The sequence below is a fragment of the Phacochoerus africanus genome, chromosome 11 (assembly GCF_016906955.1).
Source record: "Phacochoerus africanus isolate WHEZ1 chromosome 11, ROS_Pafr_v1, whole genome shotgun sequence".
Classification (NCBI taxonomy): Eukaryota; Metazoa; Chordata; class Mammalia; order Artiodactyla; family Suidae; genus Phacochoerus; species Phacochoerus africanus.
Window position 1 is genome coordinate 108,027,345 of NC_062554.1, and position 9,387 is coordinate 108,036,731.

The following is a 9,387-nucleotide window of genomic DNA, read 5'->3' on the forward strand; positions in this document are numbered from 1 at the left end:
GTGGCGATGTAAATTGGTGTAAATTGGTGCGGTGGCTATCGAAAACAGTATGGGATTTCCTTAAAAAAGTGTAAGCAAGAAGGGCCCTGTGAGGCTCCTGGTCACACAAGCCTTTCTGCGTCCTGCGTTTCTGCTTTTTCGGGAATAAGCCTCAGCCTCCAGGAACCTTCCCAGAGCTCCAAAGGGCAGTTGCTAAGCAGGGAAGGGAAGGGATGCAGACACCTGGGGGGAGCAGTCAAGAGAAAAATGGTGCAGCCTCAGGGCAGGGTCCTGGTCCCTCCTCAAGAAATATGCATAACAGTATCTCTGAGCCTTTCTGCCAAACTAAAACCCCCAACAGAGGGAAGAACTACTTGATGAAGCATTCTTCACTCCAGGAAGAAGAAGAACCACCAGAACCAGTCCTGGGGCCACTAAACACCAGCTTTGGAAGACAATGCAAGCTTGCCTCTTCCCTGATCCTTATCTTGGGGCCCATTTTCCCGCTCCCCAAACTATAAAACCACCTGCTAATCTCTCCCAAAGGGGGCACAGTCTTTAAGGCATTAGCCAGCCTGCTGTGGCCCCCTTTGCCTGGCAAAGCAATAAAGCTACCTTTTTCTCCTTTGCCCCAAACGCTATCTCTATTCAGCAGCAATGGCAGACAGAGGCCGAGTTTCAGCCACAAAAGTAAAAGTGGAACTACCATATGATCCAGCAATTCTGGGTATTTATCTGAAGAAAATGAAAACATTAATTCAAAAAAAAAAAATCTGCACCCCTTCAAGGTTCATTGCTGCCTTATTTGCAATAGTCAAAACATGGAAATAACCTAAGTGTCTATCAGTGCTGAATGGATGAAGTAGTGGTGGTTTATACTGCAACACAATATCACTCAGACACAAAAAAGTGTGGAATCCTGCCATTTGCAACAACATGGGTGGACCTTAAGAGTGAGAAAAAAAAAAAGAAAAAACAGGACAGAGAATGACAATTACCCTATAATTTCTTACAGGTGGAACATAGTTTTTCAATTTAAAAATGTAAAATAAAGCTCCTAGATTGGTGGTTGCCAGAGGCAAATCCTGGGAGACAGGAAAACACTTAGTTTGCTTGCTTCAATAAATTGAATTTGGTCTTTTTAGAGCCGAACCCACGGCTTATGAAGGTTCCCAGGATAGGGGTCGAAGCAGAGCTGGAGCCACCTGTCTATACCACAGCCACAGCAACATGGGATCCAAGCCACCTCTTCAACCTACACCACGGCTCACGGCAATGCTGGATCCTCAACCCACCGAGCAAGGCCAGGGAGCAAACCCGCGTCCTCATGGATGCTAGTCAGATTCATTTCTGCTGAGCCACGAGGAGAAATCCTGAATTTGTAAGAGAGAAATCATTTTTTAAGAATTAGACAAAATGAAAAATAAAGAACATGAACAGTTCCTGCAAAAAGGAGTAATAAACCTCATTTTTTACCCAGGAATAGCAACAATAAACCTCTTTAAAGGTGTTCAAACCCACGATGACTAAGTGTTTCCAGTATGAGGCGTAAATCCAACAGAAATGTGTGCTCAGAGTACCAGGACACGAACACGATCGTGTTTGTGGCAACGCTATTAAAATTTCCCGAAAAGGGACAAAGATCCATGTCGTTTAATAAGCCAAAGAAAAAAACATATGGTGTATGCATGACCTATGTAGCTGCATGACTTAATAAACTACAGCAACATAAGTAAATGTAGAAACAAAATATTACAAATGAGCTAAAAGGGAATACACACCGTGTGATTCTATTTGTGAGACCAAAAAAAATGAACTCAAATTTACTTGGGCATTCTGTATTTTATTCAGCAGACTTCCCCTCAGGAAGTAGATATATCTTTGATTTACTTGGATTCTGAGATGGACGGATGGATGGATAGGTGATCAAACAGGATGAGTAAAGTCATGGTGGAATTTAAGTGATATACAGACAGATTTTCACCCACTGCCTGTATCAATGTGCTTGGATATATGCGTAAACATGTTCAGAGAGGGGTGTAGAAAATGCCCCCCTGGGTCATTATTTTGGCATCTCTCTTTCAGCTGATTCATTTTCTAGGGTCCTAACAGAGAGCTGGGGAGAGAGGAAAGGACAGGACTCCAGCTGGCCTCCAACCTCCCCTCCCAATGCCTCAGGGACCACCTGTGCCGAGGATACAAGGGTCCCACTGGAGCAGCTCTGAAAGCAGAGTACTCCAGGTGGTTCTACAGGAAGCAAGCACGGGTGCCTTGGACCCAGGGAAATACTTGCCGGGACAGAAGCCTCGTGGTTTAAAAATAACAGTGGAGAAAACTGCCATCACACTAGTGGAAAGGAAATTCTAAAACAAAAAAGTAATAAGAAAAAAAGATATTCCACCAGAATGCAAGAAGAACTATACACCACAGTTATGACGAGGGCAAAATGAGCACTGAACATATTCAGGGAACACAGAGTTCCCAAAGAAAGAGAAAGATGAGGATGCGGGGAAAGAACCTGGAAGAAAAGAAGAAAAAAGAAAGAAAAAGAAGAATAAGAGAAAAAGTCATAATTTTCATGCCTTGGGCTTAGTGTTGGTAGCAGTCATTACAATGTTTACATTTTTATAAATTTATGTGTATACTGTTTGATATCAAGACTTCAGCATAAAGGAACTGCAAATCTAATTTTTAAAGAGTTTAGTAAAAAAGAAAAATACATGGTCTATAATTTGAATTGCTTTTCTCTAAACACCACCTCTCTTTTGTCATCCAGTGAAAAAGCTTGGGAGCAGTAACAAGGCAGAAGTCACGAGCCTTGCTAGAATAAGTATTCCATTTCTTACTAAACATCCCAGTGCTCCGTTGAGAAAGGGCTGAATCTAGGATGCGGCAGGAGAGGTAAGAAGACAAACCCATGTCATCCTGCCTTGGCTGAAAACAAAAAAATCTGTCAGAGACCACTGAGGTCATGTCAAAGGACACAGAGGCCAGCTTGCAGTGGCTCCCGCTGGCCATGGAGAGGACAACGTCAACCAAAGAATAGCACCCACACAAAAATTTAAAAACACGTAAAAAAAAAAAAAAAACCCACACAAATTCATTGGTAATACTTAAAAAAAAACAAAACAAAAAAACAAAAAAAAGGGACCTGTGGAGGTTGCTAAGGCATTATCTCATTATGGTTCAAGAGAAATTTCAAAAAATCAAACCTTTGTCTCGCCATTTCGGTGCAAACTGTATCTCAAGATACCACAGAACTCCAGCAGGAACGTTCTTTTTTTATGGGAGTGTCACAACCCATAAATGCAGGGGAAATATTACCATCAGCAAATTACCATTACCCAGCCCCTAACGATGTGTGGATGTAGACGGCCCTCATCACTGCTTTACAGCTCTGTCTCCTGCCCTGCCTTGCTTTCTCTCTCTGCTACTCTGCTTCTCCATCTCCCCACTGCTTTCCCCACCACCCTGTCTGCAGAGCGCTCTGTCTCTCCATCGCTAGGTGCACAGATCTCTGTTTCCTACGGCTGTCCACTCCTCTGTGCTTCTCTGTCTTTCCTTCCAGTTCGGTCTCCTTCGCCTTCTCTATTTCTCTTTACCTCCCCTCCTTCTCTCTCCCCGTCTCTATTTCTATCTCTTTATAGCTCTCCACCTGTCTGTCTCTACCACCCATCCTTCTTTACCGAATTCTCCATTTATACCTCTCTTACCTGCATTATTTCCTGTCTCTAGGTCTATCTCTCTTTTCATTGTCTTCCATGGGCATAAAACTACTTTAAGTTATCTGTTATTCCAATGTCTGTGATAGCTCAGGATTGAGCTCTGTGTACTTGGTGTTCTCATATCGAGATGTTGAGATCCTCCTTGCTCTCCACATGTCGGGTATTTTTGGGTTGTATCCTGCACATTTTGAATATTATGTTATGGGCTGTAGGCAGTGTTTCAATACCATGAAGAATGCTCAGTGTTGTTTTTGTTAGCAGGGAATTGACTCAGTTAGGGAATGCGAGTTCCCACTTATCTTTTAAATATATATATATAATTCCATATTTATGTTTTTATTTCCCCAATACTTTTTATTATTTTTTTTTCTACTGTACAGCATGGTGACCCAGTTAACAAATACATGTACGCATTCTTGTTTCTCACATTATCATGCTCCATCATAAGTGACTAGACATAGTTCCCAGTGCTGTACAGTGAAGTAAGTCAGAAAGAGAAAGGCAAATACCATATGATATCACTTCCATCTGGAATCTAATATATGGCCCAAATGAACCTTTCCTCAGAAAAGAAAACCATGGACTTGGAGAATAGACTTGTGGTTGCCAAGGGGGAGGGGGAGAGAGTGGGATGGCTTGGGAGCTTGGGGTTAATAGACGCAGACTTGCCCACTTGGCTTTGCTGGGCAGTTCTGCAGTTTTCAAAGCATTTGTGGTTCTATTCCCACAGCACCTTGTGCACCACCTAGTGGCCAGTCTGAGATCAGTTTGCAAAGTGCTTAGGGTCAGATTTATGCATGTGCAGCTAAGGGGTGAACCTAGTTGTCAAACACCGTCAAGTGAGATTTGTTCCTTAATCCCCTCTCTCTGCAATCTCTGCAACACTTTCCCACTCACAGGAATTCTCCCTCCAGTGGTCTGAGGAGGTGAGTGGGCTTCACACTTGCTGTGCTGGGCGTTTCCTGCAGCGCTGTCTGCATTTAACACCAAGCAGGGAGAGGAGAAAGAGAAAACCCAAGCCACCAAGATTCTCCATGTGCTCTTGGGACCACAGGTTCCCTCCCATGTGTGAGAGATGGCCCCCTTCCCTCAGAATTAGTCTCCCATGCAGCCACCTCTGATGTCACAGACACTGTGATTGCCTGGTGTGGGGGGTGGCGGGGTGGGGAGGGATGGGAAGGGACAAAAGAAACACAAACAAAAACAGAACAGCAGGGCTCTCTGACCCCTTTCCCTCAATCTGCACCTGGTGTACAGATGGACTTCAGGCTGTATTTGAGTCCATACCTGGGGGGGGGGGTGGGGGGGAGATAAAACTCACCGTTGGTTCTGCAGGGCTCAATTCATGGTTTCCTTTTCCAGTCTGCTTGCTGCCATTTATTTTACAGAGTGCTCGGATTCAGGGGTTAGAGTTGCATTCACCGAGAGGCAGGGAGCCAAATGTGCTCACTACACATTTTCCAGACTGCACTCACTCCTTGTAATGTGACCCCTTAGCTCCTCAATCAAGAGGGGCCAGTTTCCCCCCATGAGTTAGGGGGTTCCAGTTCCAGATCTAGACCCTGCCAGCTAAAACATGCTGCTCACCATCTGGCTCTACTAGGACTGAGTCATCAGCACTGCAGACACTGACGTTTAACACACCCCGAAAGCAATTCAGGGTGGACGTCAGGAATGGGGCACTCTGTGCTCTGGAAAAGCTAGTAAGATAAGCTTTTAGATAGTTAGATATTTTCAGGAAAAAAAAATTATGACAGCTTAACTCAAAATCACCTTAAAATGATGCTCAAACGGGGGAGAAAGTAACCTGCACCAGGGTGAGAAGACAATGTCAGAACTAGACAGTGTCCAAGATGCCAAACTTGACTCATATGATCATTATAGTCTTTTCTTTTCTTTTCTTTTCTTTTCTTTTCTTTTCTTTTCTTTTCTTTTCTTTTCTTTTCTTTTCTTTTCTTTTATGGCTGCACCTGTGACATATGGAAGTTCTCGGGCTAGGGGTCGAATTGGAGCTGCAGCCGCCAGCCTACACCACAGCCACAGCAACACCAGATCTGAGCTGCATCTGCAGCCTCTACCATAGCTTGTGGCATTGCCGGATCCTTAAACTAACTGGGCGAGACCAGGGATCAAACCCTCATTCTCATGGACACCATGTCTGGTTCTTAACCAGCTGAGACGCAACAGGAACTCTGATATAGTGTTGTCTTAATTTCTTGGACTTCTGCATGGAATTAAATGTTTTCTATTATGAGAATGAACCTATGCAGTTTTTAGAATTCGATCCAGTGGTTGAGTTTGTGTCTCATTACCAACCTCCAGTACTTTTGTTAACCTTGGTGGGTTTCTCCTCTCTAAGACTCTGACTGGATGGCCCTCAGTAAATTTATTGTAGAACAAAGAAATTATAGTTCTGTTCAGGCCACTATTGCTATGACTCGATGGGATGCCCTCACTTAGCTGATCCATAAACCTGCTCTGACACTGACCATAAATATGAATCTTCCTTAACTGCTACTTAAGCTCAACCAGAAAAAAAGAGTTTAATTTAGTCAAAACCCATAAACTTGCCACGTTATTAGGAGGAAACGTCCCCCAATTATGGGGTGGATTTATATGGTCAACACCAGGCTACGGTCATTTAAGTTGAAAAGGTCCCTTATGTTGGCAACAGTTAAACTATGCTAAGGATAATCAGCCTGATAACAGTAGATAATGGGGCTTGGCGCCTTGTGAAAAATGCCAATACATCATTATCCTTAGAGAGAGCAATACAGCTAGAGGCTAGATCACAAAACTGGAGATACGCTGAGTTGCTCCTAATGGAACTCAATGGATTTGAGGAACTAATGAAGGAACTTGGCTTCTTCCAGGAGGCACTGGAAGACGTGCCATAGGATTCCCGTGGACTCAAGGCCACGTTCATGGTATCAATTTAGGTATCAACCCAACAAATTGACCATCGGTATAAACCCAGTGGCCCAAGTGATCTGTATTTCAATGGTATGACACTTAGCCATTTTTGCACCTTCAGTAGCAGTGCAGGATGTAACCAGCCATATTGAAGCTTTATCAGAATTCATTCATTAGGCCATAAATGACAATACTTAGGCTATTATTCTACTGAATTCTGAGACCTCTGTGATGAGAAAAGTGGTATTACAAAAATCAAATGTTCCTCGATATCCTTACCATGTCTCAGGAGGCACCTGTGCCATCATTATTCAGACTGAATGCAGCTTTTTCACACCAGATAAATCCTTTAAGAGAACACATTTCATGACCCACATGAAAAATCAGGTTTCTTCCTTAAGTGATTAACTCTCCCAGTCCTGATGGCCCCTTAAAAAAAAGGAAAGAGGGAGTTCCCGTCGTGGTGCAGTGGTTAACGAATCCGACTAGGAACCATGAGGTTGCGGGTTCAGTCCCTGCCCTTGCTCAGTGGGTTAAGGGTCCGGGGTTGCCGTGAGCTGTGGTGTAGGTTGCAGACGTGGCTCGGATCCCTCGTTGCTGTGGGTCTGGCGTAGGCCGGTGGCTACAGCTCTGATTCGATCCCTATCCTGGGAACCTCCATATGCCGCGGGAGCGGCCCAAGAAATAGCAAAAAAAGACAAAAAAAAAATGGAAAGAAAAAAAGAAACTGATTCGATGCTAGAAGCTCTTGGCTTAAACATTTGGTTCACCCTACTAGCTATATGACCTATATTCTGCCTATTTGACAAGATTTGTTGCATCACCATATGTGTGACTGAACCCCTGATAAAATAATGATGACTAGGAGACTTAAAAGGATTAAGCTAATAATATAGTTCTTTATGAGATCAATGATTGTAATAGCGTACCTCTAGATGTGGGAAAAAGCAACCAAAGGGCATCTTTTCCTGGACCATATAACACACTAGTAAGACAGGTGACCTAGAGATTTTTGGCTACTGTTAATAGGGTCTAGTCCAGAAATACCACTGATTGGCCTATCCATGAAATCCTGACCTGACCTAGCAATGAGCCTTCCTGGCACCATTGGACAAAATGATCGTGAAGTGACCCCCAACCCTTGGTGCAATGCATGACCATGAGGGGGCACTGCCAACGAAAGAATGTCATTCACCTTCTGGCTCTGCTAAGGACTGAGTCATTAGCAATTGCAGTCCCTGATCTTTAGCACATCTTACCTCCTGAAGAGTTAAGGGTGGAGATGAGGAATGAGGGATGCCATGCTCTGGGAAAACCGGCAGAACAGAACATAGGGAGTTGGATATTTTCAGGAAAAAAATTTTGAACCCAAATTCTTGCATCTTCGCATATGCAGTAAAGCACTAAAGCCAGTCATTAAGATGTAGTTCTTGTGACTAGCAAAAACTCAGATGCGTGCTTGATTGCATGTAGCCCTTCACCAAAATCTCATAGATACTGACTTCTCCTTGTACCACCTCAAAGCAGTTTTCCTGAGCTCCGGAGGGCACGGCTCCCAGGCTCTGGTCCTGAGTAAGACATTGAATAACTCAACTCACAGCTCTCACGTTGTGGGTTTTTTTTTGGGGCGGGGGGAGGGTTGTTTGTTTGTTTTTTCCCCAGTGACAAGCTCAAGAGGCCTAATGCACTTCTGCTGGCTGTCCTGGACACCTACTGTTGTCATGAGAACAAGTCCCAGCTAGTCAGTGTGTGACTTGAATGTGCTGTGAGGTCAGACTGTGAGAGCTAAAGGGTTCATCTCAGCAGTAGAGCTGTGCTTCCCTCTGAGACTGGACAGATGGGGTCCAGGGCCTGGATGCTCCCTCTGGACCCTGCTGGGTGGGGTGGGGTGGGGTGGGACACCTGCTCTTCATATGCACATTGCTGAGCACGCCTCTGCTAGTTTACCCTCACCCTTTTATCTGATGTTAGAATCTTCCATTAAGCTTGGCTCAGGTTGACTCAAGTCCTTTGGACCCTTAGGGGAAACTTATGTGACTCAGTATGTGACATTTGATGACACAGTTGAGCCCAGAGCCTCTGTGTCTCTGTTCCTGTGAGGGCTAAGTCACATCACGGTTGCCCACATCTGCAGTCTGTCCTTGTCACTGGGCTCAGGGGAAGGAGACTTGTGTCACCCCATCTACCCTGAGAAATGAAACCAAGAAGGAGCCTCCTGAGTCAGTCACACATGATGGAAGAGCACAGGTGGCTGATGGAAGGCCGGGGTTATCTTAGTGCTACAAGGAGTCGTGTCTGCTCTTTCCCTCAGAGCAGGGTCATGAGTGTGGATGAAGGTGCAGCATCTGAACATCCTGGGTGTAAGGTTCCCACTCACGTGGGAACTAATCAGAGGACCTTTGTGTATGAACAGTGGGAGCCCTGACCCCCAGTCTAGGGTATGTGTGGTAGTTCCCACATGTGCCTGCAGTGGTGGTGGGGGGCGGGGGGCGGGGGGCGGGGTATGTTCTCCATTAGCTGTGGCCCTTTGAGCGTGAGCAAAGTTGGTTGTGGTTTAACTGTTCTCATTTCCTTCTGACACCCCAGCTCCCCCTTCCACAGCGCCAACCAGTGGTGGCCAGTTGGACTTTGGGCATTTTCCACGAATCAACCACATTTGACAGACACTTTAACAAAAGAAGCCTGAGAAAATGAAACACCATCATCCCCAGCAGCCCAGGAGTGCCCTCCTGCCCTCTCCCCCACCCCACCTCTGCCTCTCCCTCTCTGC